Here is an 18,426-nt window from a genome sequence, read left to right on the forward strand (position 1 = left end):
GAAATAGGAAATTTTACTCAAAATTTTCCTTTTGAGGATTAATAGGTTAAATTCTTCTTTATTTGTCTCTATCTAGTCCATTTTTCACTGCCATTAGTAACTTTAAGTCTAATATAACTGTTTTATAGACCTTCAACTTAATTTCCTTAGTTAGAAGTTTGCAAGTCTTTAGTTTTCTTTCAATTAACTTCTTTAAAATACAATTTTTCTGTTAAATAATGTTTTATACAAGTACTTTTGTATTTGTTATAATGAAAAATGATGTAAAGTTTCTTTTAGAAAAATTATTATTTAGGTTTCAATATTTCATAGCTCCGAATTATGAAAACAGCTAGCATTAGTTTTCGAATAACTTATCTGTCAAAGTTAATTTTCCTTTCGACATCGCGTAATTTAGTTTAGCAAAAACTGTTAGGATGTCTTCCTGATGAAATGAATAGTAACCTAGTCATAGTAGTTATCTAACCATAGTTTGGATAGGCCATTCGAAAAGAATACAGGCATTTCCGTCGTTTTTGTCTTATGGACTAGCCCCAAGGAAGAGTTCGATGGATTGTCATCAAATTTTGGGTGAAACTCGGTGAAAACTTTCGATGATAGAGATTGTTTTCGGTGATGATTATTGATAGGAATGCAAAGTCTACCGATCATGGATAGAGTTTTTAAATGCCCAGAAAAGGTCCTACTCTGGATGATTATCATTGATTAACACTGACAAAATTTGACATGAGTTTGGATCACCCATTCAAAAAAATCAGGACAGGCATTTCCATCATATTTGTCTAATGGTCAAGCCACAAAGAAGAGTTCGATGGATCGCCATCAATTTTTTTGAGAAACTCAGAGAAAACTTTCTATGATAGAAACGGCTTTTGGTGATGATTGTTTATAGGAATGCTAATTCTACCGATCATACATAGAGTTTTTTGAATGCTCAGAAGTAGTCTAACTCTGAAAGATTATCATTGATTAACACTGACGAAATTTGACACGAGTTTGGATCACCCATTCAAAAAAATCAGGACAGGCATTTCCATCATATTTGTCTTATGGGCAAGCCACAAAGAAGAGTTCGATGGATTGCCATCAATTTTTTTGAAAAACTCAGTGAAAACTTTTTATGATAGAAACGGTTTTTGGTGATGATTGCTTATAGGAATGCTAAGTCTACCGATCATACATAGTGTGTTTTGAATGCTCAGAAATAGTCCAACTCTGAAAGATTATCATTGATTAACACTGACAAAATGTGACCTGTGTGACTGAACTTTCAAACTCAAGTCGTTATTGGAGTGTTCGTTTAATGGAAAAGACACTCTGCGGAAGTCCCGGCTCAACGTCTTAATCGATTGGAAACTTCATTATGACAACAACAATCCATGCCTTCTATCCTTACTCGTGACTTGCTTCTTGAAATTCAAACAAACCAACGGTTCCCCATCGGCCATTACATATTCGCAATGGATCACCTCCAAATTTTTCTTGTTCACGCAGTCATCACTTGAAAAATTGATAAGTCAATTAGATTTGCACAAAGGATCTTTACGCTGATTTGGAGGCAAAATTCATTAACTTATGGTCTGAAATTTGACCTTATTTTGCACCTTTATATGAAGAAGAAAAAGTTAAATTAATATTTCATTCCAGTTTGGTTTAAATATGTGGCTAATTTAATGATATTTATACATATAGCAGTAGGGACAAGTAAACTAAAAGATGAAATTTTTTTGATGAATTCTGGAAATATAAGAAGTCTAAGAGAAAATAGATATTTCTAGTAACCTTAACATATATCTAAAATAATATGCACAAAATTCTGGATGTTTTGTATAAATTCTTAAAACCTCTATACGTATTATAGATTCCTTATCAAAAATGTAAGCAAAAACATATGCACATTGGCGGTCGCAAATTAATACTTACTCTGATAAATCCCAATAACGGATAATGTAGTAAACAAATCAGGTTTGGTTGAGAGAGAAAAGAGGAAGCAGTTTAAAGATGATTAGTAGAAATATCTTCAAGTTTCAACCTCCAATTAAACCTGTTTTGATGTTTATTACATGTCCCTTCCTGCACTGTGATTTGTCAGATTTCGATAGCGTTTTTCTTTTTTATAAAATAAATATTAACTTGAAATCCCCAATAAGCATATGTTTTATTTTTTGATAAGGATTCCAAAAATTTATATTAAGGGTGATCTTTACAGAACACCCTGATTACCTATTGAGCTTTACATCTACATTGAAAATTTACTAAGGTTAGGTACAAAGGTGATGTTTTACGCAATCAAATCGAGCTTTTAGTCATAATATTAGGATAATAGGGAGGCTTTAATAGATTTTTGAAAGAGATCATTATTAAAAAATTTACATGGAATAAAGGAAACATCGATCGTGATAAGAAAATATTGAAAAATTACAAAATCTCAGAAAAATGTATTAATATTATTAAGAGCCTTTATGATGGAAGTAAAGCACGCATTCCAGTAGATGGAATACTCCTTTGTTGTTGGAGTAAGACAAGGATGTGTAAGCAACTACTGCTGCAATTCAAAGACATATTTATAAGTTTATTCCAAAAATCTCCAGGATATGGCATGTTTTATTTTAATTTTAAAACCGTCATCGAGCAGCCAACCCAAATTTTTCAACTTACGACTACTAATGTTCAACTCCGTAGCCTTGTAATTTTGAACCCAATCCAAAAGACAAGGGAACTCATGGATAAAACATTGAGAGAAATTTGCCTTCGTGTAGGACTTTTTGATTTAAATAGTCCGCGTTTGCGTTACATGGAGAAGAAAACCACAAAACCTCCCAAAGTTAGCCTGACGGTAAGGGGACTCTAGCTCATGATCCGTCTACTACTGATTATATTTTACGACAGCACTGTTTTCGGTGAAAGCCGGGTGCAGAATTTGTATCGACCAGCCATTGCTGGGATTCGAGCCCGGTTCAGCTCATTGGAAGGCGAAAGCTCTATCTCCTAAGCCACCTCGGTTTCATAATTGATATTGATTGGATAATGAAGAACACAAGCAAAAATGAAAAAAGGGGGATCAGATATACTTTTAACACCACCCTAGATTATACTGATCATTTCAATTAGAATCCTCTATCTTGAAAAGAAAACTGAGAAATTTAATAAACATTCATATCAGTTCGGTCTTCAAATTAATAAGAATGAAACAAAAACCATGAGAATAAATAAAAAATTGAATAATTAAATGAATTCTGAAGAAGTTGAATTGATTATTTCACATATCTTGGAACAATAGTAAATAAACAAGGAGGCAAAACGAGGATGTAAGCCTTCGAAAATTTTAGAGAGCTTCAAACATAAAAATCTTCACAAAAATAAGTGTTTCTAAAGCTGTTGTTTGCTTCATATTCTTGTATAGGGCTGACTGTTGGAATTTCCGAAAAACACATTCCAGAACAAATGTTTAAGAATAATTTAAAAAATTTTCTGGCTACAATCTATTTTAAGTAAAGATATATTAATATTTCATATTTAATAACCGACGTTGAACAGCCGATCCAATTTTTGGGTAACTAATGTTCAACACCATAGCCTTGCAATTTTGAACTCAATCCAGAAGACAAGGAAACTCCTGGATAAAGTATTGGGAGAAATTTGCCTTCCTGGAGGACTTTTTGATGGAACTAACCCGCCTTTGCATTACATGGAGAGGAAGACCACGAGAACCTCCCACGGTTAGTCTGACGGCAAGGGGCTTCTAACCCATGATTCATCTACCTCTGAAAATATTTCACGTCAGCACTGTGGCAAGCCTAATGCGGATATCACCCCTTCTTGAGGAAATTTTAGAGCGAAGATGAAATGTCCTTCGTCTGAAACTGGATAGCCCAGCTAGTATCGCACTTATTTGGACAACCGATGGTAAACTTAAAAGAGGAAGGACATGTACCTAAGATCTGTGCAAAGCAAAACTAATTGGGAGACACGAGAACTGGTTAGGGAATATGAGGCCAACTACAGTGAAGATAAACAGCTTCTGGGAGCTTTCTTATCGCAGCAACGATTCTTTCGCTTTTTTCCTATTCAAGCTCTTCAAGCTGTCTCATAAAAAATGTTAGTCACTTTTTTTGATTTACTAATGTGACTGTAAATTAATTTTGTTTTCATTGATTGAGCTCTGATTGATACCAACGGAGGACTGACTGATTTAAAATTATTGGAAATAATAAATGATTTAGGAATAAAACAAACGGTATGTCTGTTGCGAAAACTGTAAAATTTTATGCGCAAATTTTAGAATTAAGTTCTAAAAGTTGCCAAAAGATGGTACGCTGTACAGAGTTCTTGAGAAAAATACAAATGCCATAGGACTGTAATCTAATCTGCAATATTCCAATACCAGAAATGTACGTTTAAAAATAAAAAATAAATAAAAACACTAAAAAATACTTGGTTTAAACCTCTTGATACGGTACGACGACCTCCTTTCATGTTTTACCGTCTTGTACCGGGTCCGGGTACCCGGTGAAAACTCAATCTTTTACCTGTGGCTGCAGTGCTGACGTAAAATATCCTCAGTGGTAGGCGGATCACGAGTCCCCTTGCTGCCAGGCTAACCGTGGAATGTCTTCGTGGTATTCATTCCTTGTAACGCAAATGCGGGTTAGTTCCATCAAAAAAGTCCTCCACGAAGGCAAATTTCTCCCAATATTTGATCCCGGATTTCCCTTGTCTTCTGGATTGGGCTTAAAATTATAAGGCTAAGGAGTTGAACATTAGTAGTCGTAAAACTCTAAATTGGGTCGGCTGTTCAACGACTGTTATAAAATAAAAATAAATAAAAGCATGCCGGAGTTCTTGGAATAATATACAGTCAGCAGTATGAAATTGTATTACTTAATTTAGGTTTTGCTGATGCTTGTGTGGTAAAACACAATGAGCGATTCAGAGAGTAGTTTTTTAGTACAAGAAACGAAAGAGAGTAACCACATAAAACGGTAAAAGTTTAGATACGGATTTGTAATGGGGGTTCGGAATTAAGCTGGGTTTGGAATTTATAACAAAGAAGGAAAATACATTCATAAGAGGTGAAAATTTCAAGGAAGAATAGCAAAATAATAAATTAGATACTATAATCTAATATCATTTGTATGTGGATCCAGAAGATTTCTAAATCTTTACAAATATTCTTGTATATGTAGTCTAAGACTTAAAGTCTTTATTTCATTTCTAAATAGCGAATTATTAACATTTTCGTTTTTGAAAAATAGCGTATAGTATTCGTTTTTAGGTTTTGTACGAAAATCGGTCATCTCATAGTTCCAATTATTTTTTAAATTAAAATATTATTATTTGATATTATCGCATAATTGGAATAGAATATTTTGTAATTAACAATATTTTAATATCAAAAATTTAAAAAAAATTCTCTATATATTAAGCGGCTACTTAACTATTCATTTTTTTTTCTCTCTTGAAAAATTTGTTTTGATGGAGATGATCGGTTTTCGAACTCATTTCATACAGCGATTTTTGTTGTCTTTAATGTTAAAGATCCGTTTAACTCTAAAGTAACTTCTTAATCAAAGAGCAATTTTTCTGTCACTCATATTTACGTTTCATGGAGATAAAAACTCCGAAACCTCCCATGGAATTCTAGACAGTAAAGGAACTTTAATCAGACTATTTGGAAAATGAATTTGTTGAGCTAAGGAGCAAAAAATACGGTTTCTAGTAAAAATTTAGTTTAGATTTACAGATACCCAATTTTATTTATTGCATGATCTTCTCCAAATGGAACACCTTTTTTTAGCTGGCATATTTTCTTGTTCCAAAGAAATACCGCACGAGTATTCTTTGGAATACTCGTCCACTGCGCGAGTGTGATGTATGTCTAGCTTAAACTATTTATTTCATCATAAAAAAACTGACGAGATTTCCGAAATATTTTTTTGAATAATTACTCTAAATGTGGTAGTGGCGAACATAAATAAGTGTTACAAGAATGGGTAAAATTGGCTGGGTACCTGGTTAAAAAGCGGGTAAGGAAATTCTGAACCCTGTACATCTCTAGTCTTAACTGTAGAACTAATCGTTCTGTTCATCAATGTTTTGCAGCACCATCTGCTGACATTTTTATAACTAAATTCCAAACTTGTTATGAAATTTTTTATAGCTTTCACAATAAACATACCACTACTCTATCACCCTTTGTTTCCGAGATTTTGAAATCAATTGGTTATCCGCAGGACATCATGTATTTGGTTAAAGAATGATCTGTATTTATGAAGGATCAATCCTCAGTAACGGCTCAACCAGCGTCATATCGATAGATAGTCTAGAATGGCATTTCATGCAATGCTGACCACCATTACGCTGTTGATGACCCTCTGTGACCCCCCTGGTTCAGGAATTGTTGCGGCTTTACTTTAAATGAATACATATTATTTTCGGTTTATATTAAAACATAAATACTTCAATATTTTTAGTTTAAAATATGATAACTCTGCAGTTAACAACATGTATTCGAACTAATTATAAATGTTAGAATGATAAAACTCAAAAAATAAGGCATTAATTAGTGGAAGAAGCGCCTCCTCCAGGCTCTTAGTGCACTGGAGAGTATAAAAACGTACTAATACGATCGAATTACGTACTAATTCGCATTAGTACGTATATATACGTACTAATGCCAGAGTACCTAATTAAGATCACGTGATGTTTGGTGTGACTCGGTTTATTTATATATAATACAATGAGTTACGTTTATGTGATCATAATCCTGAGGGGGTTAAGACAAATTTTTTCAAGACAATTATTTTAGAGTTTAGATTTTCTTTATGTAGAGATCTATAAACATATTCTGAAATTATTTTACTAAAAATTAAATGTGAAATCGCAGATTTATCGAAGAATCTCCTTGTAAAATATAGAGGTTAGTTGAGAAACATTTTATGCTTAAATCTTGGTAATTTAGAAAAAAAATTATTTTCTACGCCATCACAATATCTATTAGTTTGATATTTATGCTTTTATGTGTTAGTGAAGTAGCTTAGTTTCAAAGAAATTCCTAATAAATCGTATCCCGCTACAGTGAACTATCGGCGGTGCCAGCAATAATTCCGCTTTAAACGATGGTTCATTGTAACCAAAATCTCAGAAAAAATATTTTTTAGCCTATTGTATTGTTGGAAATAAAGATTACAATAGTACATAATTTGGGTCATAAATTGTTAACTAAAAATGTAAAGTCTCCTTACATCGAAGTGGCCTAATTTCTTTCTATGACGAAAATGTTAATCAAACATTAAATAATATTAAAAATATTTTCAATAAAACGAAATTGTTTTCTCTCTATTGCAAATTTTTTAGGCGCAATTTTCGTCATTTCTTGGACTTTTTTGATTTGCGTCATTTTTGCAGAGAGTTGCAATTAGTGTACAACCCATTCGTTGTCCTGTTTTGAAGACACTTGCGTTAACTTTTTTCAAACACTCTTTCATAAAGTTATTTTTTATTAAACGTTAAAATTATATACATTTTAATTTATCACATTAACCGAAAAATTGTGTAACATTTATTCAATACCAGCAGGAAATTTGAGTCCACTATCAACAAACTTTCAATTTCTCACTATAAGCGTAAGAAAATAATACATTAATTAAATAGTAATTTGGACGGAACCAATAAAACCATATTACCCACTTCGTGTTATTGTTAGTTATATATAATTAATAATAATAATATATATAATTAACAATAATATATATGTATATATTGTTAATATATATAACTAACAATAATATATATATATTATCAATACATATAATTAACAATAATATATATTATTGTTAATTATATATATTAAGAATAAGACTTTACTATAACCGAGTGTTCTTTATAGCAGGATTGGACTGTAATTCAATTATTATTTTACTACCATTTTGTAAATTTTTTCTCAACAAATTTGCTATTTTGTTCCTCAAATCTGCTTTGCCCTAGATTTTGTTGCAAGGGGAGTTCTTTACATAGACTTAGAGAGGGCCGGAAATGTATGAAGAGTGGCCGAAAAGTATGGAAACGGTCAAATATATCAAGGAATTCACATCGAATGATAAATACACATTTTTCTAAAAGATTCATCCAACTCAATCCTATTCTCACCCTCCCGGTTCTTACATAGGAAATCCAATGTATACCCGATTTGATTTGTGGATTCTCATTTAGCGACAGAGATTAAAAAGGAGAATAAAATGAAAAGGAAAAATAAAATTGGGCATGTTATAGTGAATACTCGATTGTCGTGAACATTTTTAGTGGTCCTATTCGATAACTATTTTTATTTCATACGCTTTTAATGAAATTCTTTTAGAGCGGACTCTTTTTTTTTCCAGGTATCTAAAGGAATGCTACCCAATTTTTAAGCTGCATCGCTTTGAATTAGAAATTAAGTAATGCACATTTTAAAGGAGTCATTTCGCTATATTAAATAATACGAATGGTTACAAAAGTAAGATTTATAGTGGTGTTCATAGTGAAGGGTAACTTGGTTGCAGCAACTTTTCTTCAAAAATGACGAAAATCTAAAAATATCGTTATAGGATGACAACCACTTCGTTAAATGGAGAACATTGTACTTAACGTATCATTTTCCGTTAGAGGGAGCTTAATAACTTTGTTGGCAGATTTGGCATACTTAGTTAGTGAACAAAGCTCCTAAAGTTAGTGAACAAATCACCATTTTTAACGAAACAAACTTCTAAACTGTAGGAACAAACTGCTAAAAGTATTTTTTCAATGATTTTTGCTACAATGAACCATCGTTTATAGTGGACTTATTGCTAGGTCCAAGGACGGTTCACTATCATATTTTTCTAATTTTTTTTTTTTTTAAACTTATTTTTCTTATTTCTTATTTATTTTTTTAATTTATTTATTCATTTATTTTTTGAAAAAAACTAACTAATACATGCTTATATATTATGCGGAATTTTACTAACCAGATTTTATGTTTGTAGGTGAAGAAAAAAAATGTGTTTTATAACAAAGTTGAAGTTATAAAGTGGAGCACTGCTATAGGTAAGTGTGTTTTAATCAAAACACTTCATTGGATTTAGTATAGTAAAATAGGCAGGGTAAAATAGGTAGCCAAACTATAGATTGTGATATTTAAAACTATTAGAATTTTTCTAGATATTTTGGCAATTCGTAATTTTCGCTGCGCAGTATACAATTGTAATCTCAATGTTTTTGTAAGTATTCAAAAATTCAAACGTCTTGTATAATATTATTATAAGTTTAAGAGTTGTACATTTGTTTATTTTTCACTGTAACTATTGTCATTTCTTTTGACGCTGCGACAGTTCTTTTATGACCACGTTATACCAGCTCTCTATCACGTTCTTGCGTAAGTGTTGAATTTATACTTTCACTTTGTAGCCTTCGAGCCAAATTCGCCTCGAAGTTAGGAAACGGGTGATAGATTCTGGAGTTTTATAGACTCTTTGACAGTTTTTTTTTTTTTTTTTTTTTTTTTTTTTTTAATGATTATGTTGTAGCAGTTATCTATCACGTTATTGAAAAATTCTTGAGTTTCATCGTTCAGCTTCCAACCAAATTATTTTGTTTCAAGTTAGAGATTGTAGTCGCTAAGGACTGTGAAATTAATATCTGGGGATCCCAAGTTAGGTGATGAATATAGAAGATAGATGCAAAACGGGAATTTTTTTGTTTTCATATGCTTATAAGTAAAAGAGGAAACGATAGTCTAGAAATTTTATGCAACATAAATTAGCTTTCCGGATAAAAAACGAGTCTCCCCTAAGCGGGGCTGGCGTTGCCAGGATTTAATTTATTTATTTAATTACTTTATGGGGGGTAGGAATTTTAGCTAACTAACATGGAGATTTTAAAACATAAACAAAATACAATTTAAACATGAATAATTACAATAACTTTTATTATAATGACACAATTTATGATTTTGAAGATATTTAGCATTAAAGCAGAAATTTGATTGATGAAAAAAATTTGAAAATTAAAATAAAGTTAGAATAAAATCTTTCTGTTAGACGAAGCCATTTTGTTAAGAATCTCGTCGGGAGTGACATATTTATGGCATCATGATACACAGATAATGAAGCTAATCCTACCAATCTATCTTCACTTATTATTTTGTCCCTCAAATGTGCTTCACCCTAGAGTTTGTAGCAAGGGGAGTTCTTTACATAGACTTCATCGCACAATATACATATATATATGTTATTTTATGAAACTGAATGGGTTTATGATTAAATTTTCCATGCTAGGATGTTAAAAAAAAAAGCTTTTAGAACTCCTTCTGCATTGAAAGTGACATTTTATTCTTCGCTTATCACAATAATATCCCCTTTCCTTCCCGTATAAGTCTTTTTTTTCTCATTACTATGGCAACCGATTATAAAAAGGCAATTTTCATAAAAGAAATGAATGATAACAAACAGTAAAAAAAATTTACAACTATCTTTATTTCAAAGTACCGGATGATTTATTTCGTTATAAAAGTCTTCAAAATTCCCCTGTTTAACATTATTTTATTTCTGTATGGTGGTGAATATATTTTAATTTACAATTCAAAATTTTTGCAATATATTTTTTGCATAACATTTAGAAGTTTTTACATTTTTCTGAAGAGTTCTTACTATTTCAGATGATAGGTGGAATTTTCGCTTCTATTATACATAGAATTTCCCTTAGTAATTCTCAAAATGTAATTTTTGTTTTTAATAAATGAGTGCAAAAAGACTCGAGACCAACTCGAGGAATATAACTCATAGCCGAAAAAAACCACAATATGTTTTTTTTTTTTTTTTTTTTTTTTTTTTTTTTAATTTTTAAATTGCAAGTTTAAAATCTATTCGCCTCCTTCGCTATAGTAGTCGGCATGACAGATCACGATACGGAAATATCCCAAATTCCTTATAACATACTGAAAAATAAAATTATTATTTCCTTTAAATTATTCTAACCGTTGACTAAAAGCATAAAAGACCACCTAAAGTGCAAAGTTACCTAAAATTACAACTTTCGATTTTTCCTACGATATTTACGATTTTTGTTACAATTGAGAATTTTTGCTTCTGTCAAAAGAAGTTCGTAGTGCCATCTGTCGAAGAGTTTTGAATTAAAACCAGGAACATAGAGAGTGGGAAAATTGATGCCCTGTCTCATGAATTTGCTGTAAGAATTGTTTTGTTAAACGTTTTAGAAAATTGTGCGTCTAATTTAGGATACCTTGTATTATATCTAAACTTATTATATCTATATTATACTAATAAATACTCCTATATTTACTATAAATTTAATCTTCGCATATGACAGGCCGGGATAGCCTGGTCGGTAGGGCGCTGGGCCCATATCCAAGAGGTCGTGGGTTCGATCCTCGCCGGCCGAAGACTCCCCGTGTAGTAAATGGTGACTGATGCACGTTAAATCTGTCGAGTCTCAAAGTCCTCCATGTTCCCATAACAAATCAATACCTCTGGGGGTACTGATCCAGGAGTTTCCTTGTCTTCTGGATTGGTTCAAAATTACAAGGCTACGGAGTTGAACGTTAGTAGTCGTAAACCCATGAAATTGGGTCGGCTGTTCAACGACGGTTATAAAATAAAATAAAAAAATCTTCGCATATGAACATTTTGTCTTGTTAGTTGAATTGAATAAATCGTAAGTCATAAAAAACTGCAATTTCTATCAAAATTTACAACATTTTTATAAAGATGTTTGAAAACATCTTTATAAAAGATGATGTCCAAAAACAAAAAGTGACAAAAATGAAATTTTTTTAAACATAGAAATTAAACAAGACTTTGTTTACAATGACACCAAATTAGTTTTAAATTTAAAATATATCGATGTCAAAAGGTATAATTTAATTTAAAAAAAAAAAAACATTTAATGTAGATGTACTTTTAAATTCGTTTAGTATTAATGATATTTCGTTCGGCTATTTAATTCTTTGAAAAAATGCTTATCGATATTAAAAACACATGCCTGAGTTCCTTTTTAAATAGTCTTATTAAATTTCGGATCATAAGCGTTCAAACATGGTAATTACGGTTTGTGATGAGTTACGATTTTAATAATTGTTATAATATTCTTTTAAGAAATATCACTTGATTATAAATATTTGTCTAAATAATTTTCATGACATTTTAAACTAACTTTTAAGTACTCCCCCCAAATAGCTCTGGTTTAAGAACATACTTATTTTACTTATGCTATCGTCAAAGTTAAAGAATACACAAAACGAAACTCAATAAATATTCTTTCTATTGACTCTACACCTTATCGAACAAATAAATGTATGTATTAGATCAGTTTCCAATTTTTTTAACGTAAAAATTAAATTAATTCACCTAAAAACCTTTTTTTGTAATTACTTTTATAACATTTTAAATTACTCAGAATTATGTTGGTTACAGTGTCATTAATTTTTAAAAGATGTAAAGAGATTTCTAAGTTTTAAATTTTTATAATATTTTCTATAAATTTTATATTCTGCTCCCCTGCGATATTTATTTATTTATTATCATTCCTAATTCAGGACTGACATGCAAAGGATGAGCTGACATGCAAAGGAAAAAGTCAAAATCTAACAATTGCACATTCGAACCTTGATTTTCATCGTAAAAGTTGAATTTGAATTACATCATAATATTTCATAATTTTAGAAATTATTTTTTTGAAAACATTTATTATTTTTAGGTTTGATAATCAGAATAAATTGCAAAAAGAAACAAAGTGCATTTTGTAGTTATCTTTGATTATCATATATAGATGGCGCCAGTATTAAATCAAAAATTCAATTTGTCTTAGAAGAATATTATTCACAGATACATATTTATACAAGACAAATCACTTTCCGATAAGGGACGTGAAATTACTATGCTCCTCCACTGGTGGTTTTCGCGGACTTTTCCTATTCTTAACATGGCAAGCAGCGTTTCGCACTCTTTTAAATTTCTTCCATTAAGTAGTAAGTAAATAATATTCTAGTTGATTATTTTAAGATGTATTCTATCAACAGTATGCCTTTTCTTAAATTACATTTTAAAGATTTATTTTTTTCAGAAATCTAAATTTAATTAAATTCAAGTCTAGAGGTCTGTGTCGGTGACACGGGATCATTTATTTTGCACATTATAATAAAAAGTTTAAAGCATTATAAACTTATATATCAACTACTAAACACTTATATTACTCTACTATATACTTTGAATTTAAATTTTAATGAAAAAATATTCAAAAAATCTTTTCGAATTAAAAAGTTTTATACGTTTATAATTTAGTACCTATGAAAATTTTAACTTCGCATAATCAATTGTAGCTTCTTATTTTTAATTTAATGAGAAAAAAATTTTATTCTAATTTTCTTATCGTTATAAAAAATTTAGAAGTAAAGCTTTACTGAAATTTTTTGATTAAATAAATTTTAAATTTTGGTACAAATCTATTCTAATCAATCGAAAAATATATTAAATTGTATTGTAATGAGTAGAAATTTTTACTATTTAATTAATTTTAAGTAATTTTTAGGCTTACTAATTTTTTGAAATTGAAATTGTTTTCAGTTCTTCATATTTAAAATTATTTTAATTTTACTTGAAAATTACGTATATATACAATTATAAAAAACTAAAAATAATTTTTACTCATAAACACATATATATGAAGTAAATCTTTATTTTTACATCATTAATTTGTTTAGTTTTGATTATTTAGCATAGTAATAAAGTTAATATGTGAACTCTAAAATAATTTAGAATTAATTATTATTTTAAATTAAAACAAAATTTCTTTTAAATGGAAATAAAGTGTTTTCCCTGCTCTAAACAAATGATACTTCGGAAAAAAAAATTAGTAACAAGTATTATGATGATTATTTATTACAGTATTGCAAAACATGTATTAAGTTAGTAAATTATTCTCTTTAAATTTTAACGATAACTTCTGTTTGATCATCACAAAGGATTAATGTACAATTTTAAATTAACGAAAAACTAACTTAATCTTCTCAAAAAAAATTTCGAAAAATTTTACATGCCAGTCGCATTTTATACAAATTTATCATATACTTTCTCCAAATTTATTTTATATATAGCCATTACTATATAGCAGCACGAGTGCTAAAATTGGCAATTTCGCATACTCATTAATTATAATTCAGCTTACATACTGCAATTCTGTATGCAAATATGCTTTTATTTATAAGTGAAATGAGGAATAAGGAAAAAATAATCACTGTTGAAGGTGGTTAGATAAAAAAAAAACATTATAGCCTATTTAGATGTCAGATGAAACTACATATATTATTAATAAAAATTTATTTATTTATAATAATTATTTATTTATAATAGATAGTTATATAATAAGCATTCATATAATAAATGGTAATTATAGTTTCATATGTTGCTGGCAAAGTTCTTAAGTAGTTAAATAATTTGGTTCGGTTCGATTTTGGTTTGTCTTCTTTCATTTGGTTTGTCTTCATAAAGGATTTTTTTACTTTTTCTATTTTGAAAAAAAAAATATTTTCTTTTGTTTCTTTAAATTAAAAAAGTAAAAATATTGTAATAACGTCTGAGTTATACGAAAAGTAAATTTTATTTACGACACTCTTCAAAGGAAAAACGGGAAACTTTTATGTCCTATATATCTCAGTAGATGGCAGCACCATTACATGTCAGTCTTATCATTTTAAACTTAATACGTTTTCAAACTGAAAAAGGTGCTTTTTTCTGCATTTCTCTTTGGGCATATTATAGAAGATAAACCACTCCAGCCAAAAACAGCTAAAAAAAAAAGCAATACATCACTTCTACTATCTGGGTTATTTCAGCTTCTCCTACTACTAGTGCTACTACAGTTTTTGCAACATTTTCTCATTCTTATCATAGCAATTAAAGACTTGCACTACTTAATTTCTTCATTTGAAACATAATTAAATAATGTTTGAGCTTAATATTCTTGGATGTACATTTTTAAGAGCGTGCATTTTCTAAAAATACCAAAATAAGTTAAATTTGTTGTAATAAAAGTAATTAGCATTTACTTTTTTAAAAGAATCACTAGATGGCAGCACCAGTTACTATAGTTTTATAAAGTTTTTAACTCACTGAAATAAAAGATAACGACTTACTATTCTACAAAATTTTCTTTTTTTATAAAGTGGGCTCCCTTTTTCTCCCTACTTTCATGAAAAAAGGTATAAACTATTTTAATGACTCATGAATTGCATAAAAAACAACTTGGCACATTTTATTCTTGAAAGGAATAAGGAAAATTTTTTATCTTTATCATTGTCACTAGATAGCAGCATCATTAGTAGAAGCCGTTTTAATTTTTATATATGTTTTTAAAGGTAGCGGGGCCTCTTATTTTCTCCTCTTTGGTTATTCATTATATCCCCATAACTTATATGAAGATCATAACACATTTATTTAATTAACTTCTCAGCTGAAATGCATGCAAATTTGCATGCTAGTATCTATGAAAATTTTCATATAGTTTTCTGCAAAATGTTAAAAAAGTATTTAAAGCAACCTTGAAACTTAGAGAAATAAATTATTACGTTTATTTTATAGATTTCTAAACAGAAATTTATACAGGATTGAACAAACCTCTTTTAATTACCACAAAGACGGTAAAAGTCTCAATTTTTTTTTTTTTAAGGAAACGGAATACAAAATAGATTTTACAACCATAGGTGTAAACGCAGAGGCTGCACAACCACTCTCAAATGAATTCCTTGATATATATTGAAATTATTGTTCATTTTAAACTACAAAAAGCAGAAATATCCAGTGGTTTTTGCAAACCCTTTGTGTTTAAAATGTAGGAAGAGAGCCTTCTGAAGCAAAATGAAATAGAGTTTGTTTTACATTCTGTATGATAAGTAAACACATGTTCATACTTAGCAATGGGAAAACATATATTTCTGTCGAATGGTTCTTTTGTTTTCTAATTCTTTGAAACATTTTTTAACAATACCAGTGCTTCATGTGAGGGGAGCATTTCTAAAATTCAAACTCAACAATGACCCATGATCGATTGGAGCATTTAATGCTCCCTTTTATTTAGCAAGAAATGGTGATAAATATGAACAATAAAAATGTTATTGAAGAGTTTAAAACACTCATTCCTCCTGAAAGGTGTATGCTTTTGTAATGTTTTACATAATAGTAATTATGAATAAATTTAGATAATTATTTAGAAATTCCAGTTTACGTTGTTCCATGATTTTTAAAGTTCAAAATTTTTAATGATATTCTATAACTTATAATACAAATATATATGTGAACGTTTGTGTGTTATTGTACAAGTGTTGGTCCTACCTTAAAAATTTTCTTACAATTTTTTTCGGGGGGAGGTGTGAGACTGACACTACCTTTAATCACCCCCTAAGTAATAAATAAAAGATCACGCCTGTGTATTGTGTACTTATTAACATCGTTTATTCTTTTTTAACAAAAGGGACGAATTAAATTAAAATAAAATAAATATGTAAGTAAATAAATTATACTTTCTGTAGTTAAATTTCAATTTATTTATTTATTTACATTTATGAATTCTTTTCACCACAGATTTCCTGCTTAACAATTCATATAGCGTAGATATAGTGAAATTATAATAATGTATAAAAAGGCAGTCACTTTTTATTTATTTATTTAGCAGAACTGAGAATATTTTATTGCATTGAAATAAAAAGTGCAAAGCTATTTTACAATGTAACTACGATGCATTTTTAAAACTACCATGCTAATAGAAGAGAACTTTTTTATATTTAAAATTAGCTTAACTGATGGGGCCCAATATAGGGTAAAATTAATGGTTGAAACTGCCCTCAGGGTGACTAAATGTAACAATTGGCGATTAATAAATTGACGATCAGTGGCCACTCTATCTCCACTTTTCTCGTTGAAATATTTTGAAAGTAACTTTATTTTCTGCTTGATTCTTAAAATCTTACTTTTAGAAATGAACCTTGAAGTTTTAACCATAATTTAAGAAATCTCTCAAAGGTTTCATATTAATATCAACAGTTTTTTTAATTGTTTAAAATGTTCAATTTTGTTAAAAATTGCCACGTGTTTTACAAAGTGGTCACTATTGTAAATGCAACAAAAATACCATGTTCAAACACAAGACCTTCATCAGTGGTGTTTGGACACTGATAAAAGTTCTTCATTATATAACTTGTCTTGAATCTTCACTGACTTCAAAAAATAGGAGAATGCAAATAAAAGTGGACTCTTAGTCAGTAAAATAGCTGCAAATTCACTGCAGGTAGTAGTACCTGGTCTTATACTGAGAGCAGAGATCATCAAAATGAAGCTGACGATGTTAATCCGTTTCACATTTGCATTTTTAGTAATTAAATAATTTACGGTGTTCACACAAAAGTGTTTTTGATCACACAAACAATTCTATCTTAATATTAAGGATCACCTGGTTCTTTTTAGCACTACTTATTCAATCGAGATCGACGAGACGAGAGGGATAAACTTAATGTATTAATCAGAAAGAATATACAAGATATTATCGAAATTTATAATCTAAATAAGAAGACAAAAAATAATAATGAATTATTTAAAAAGATATTATGGAAACTTATAATCAAAATAAGAAGATGAAAAATAATATTGAATTATTTAAAAGCAATTTATGAAGTCATAAAAAATTATAAATTAAGATTTAAAAATTAATTAAATCAGAAGATATTGTAGTACTTCTAATTTGAAGCGCATATATATATATATATATATAGCGTAAACCGGGGCGAGTCTACCCATTTTAGTTTTATTTAATTTTCACTATTTTAAATTGCAAATAAAAAAATTTTTACCGACGGAGGACTTAGTTCAGACTCTAAAGAAGATGGCGCTGTAGTAGTTTGATCCGTTTTTATTTATTTGGTGTCTTTTTAACCGCCTTGTTCAAACGTCTTTTGAGAGATTTGTATTGAAAATCAGCAAACTTTTAGTTGATGCTCCGTAAGTATATTATTATTATTACTATTTTCACTTTGGTTAAGTGATAAACTTATCTAAGACTAAGATTACATTAATTTTATATGGAAAAAAACAAAGAGAATGTAAGTTTTGCTGTTGTAAACAAAAAGCCAGAATTCGCGGGGCAAGTCTACCCATTCGTATTTAGTTTTAATAAAGCATAATAATATAATTTAGAACTTTGTTTATATTAAAAGTAAGTCATTTTAAATGAATTTGAGCATATTATTTTAATTCTGCATTGATAAATTTATCATTAATAAGAAAATTTATAGGTTAAATGTAAATGTAAATATAAAATATGTTTATTTTACCTATTTTTTCAATTTTTATATTACAAAATTAACTTTTTTTATTTAATGCTAGTTAAATAAATTATTATTTATAAATT

At 29.3% G+C, this 18,426-nt stretch overlaps 1 protein-coding gene and 1 long non-coding RNA gene across 4 annotated transcripts in view; one reads left to right on the forward strand and one right to left on the reverse strand.

Moving 5' to 3' along the window:
- Positions 1-18,426, reverse strand: part of LOC122269199 (uncharacterized) — a 206,745-nt gene that overhangs the window by 98,985 nt on the left and 89,334 nt on the right. The window lies entirely within an intron of this gene.
- Positions 1-18,426, forward strand: part of LOC107453372 (uncharacterized) — a 404,700-nt gene that overhangs the window by 86,955 nt on the left and 299,319 nt on the right. For both annotated transcript variants that reach the window (XM_071188231.2, XM_087155622.1), the window contains exon 3: positions 9,003-9,063. The gene's annotated coding sequence lies outside the window, so the exon portion shown is untranslated. The remainder of the gene's footprint in view (positions 1-9,002; positions 9,064-18,426) is intronic.

The sequence above is a fragment of the Parasteatoda tepidariorum genome, chromosome 12, assembly GCF_982258835.1.
Source record: "Parasteatoda tepidariorum strain Cologne lab strain chromosome 12, Ptep-v5.0, whole genome shotgun sequence".
Classification (NCBI taxonomy): Eukaryota; Metazoa; Arthropoda; class Arachnida; order Araneae; family Theridiidae; genus Parasteatoda; species Parasteatoda tepidariorum.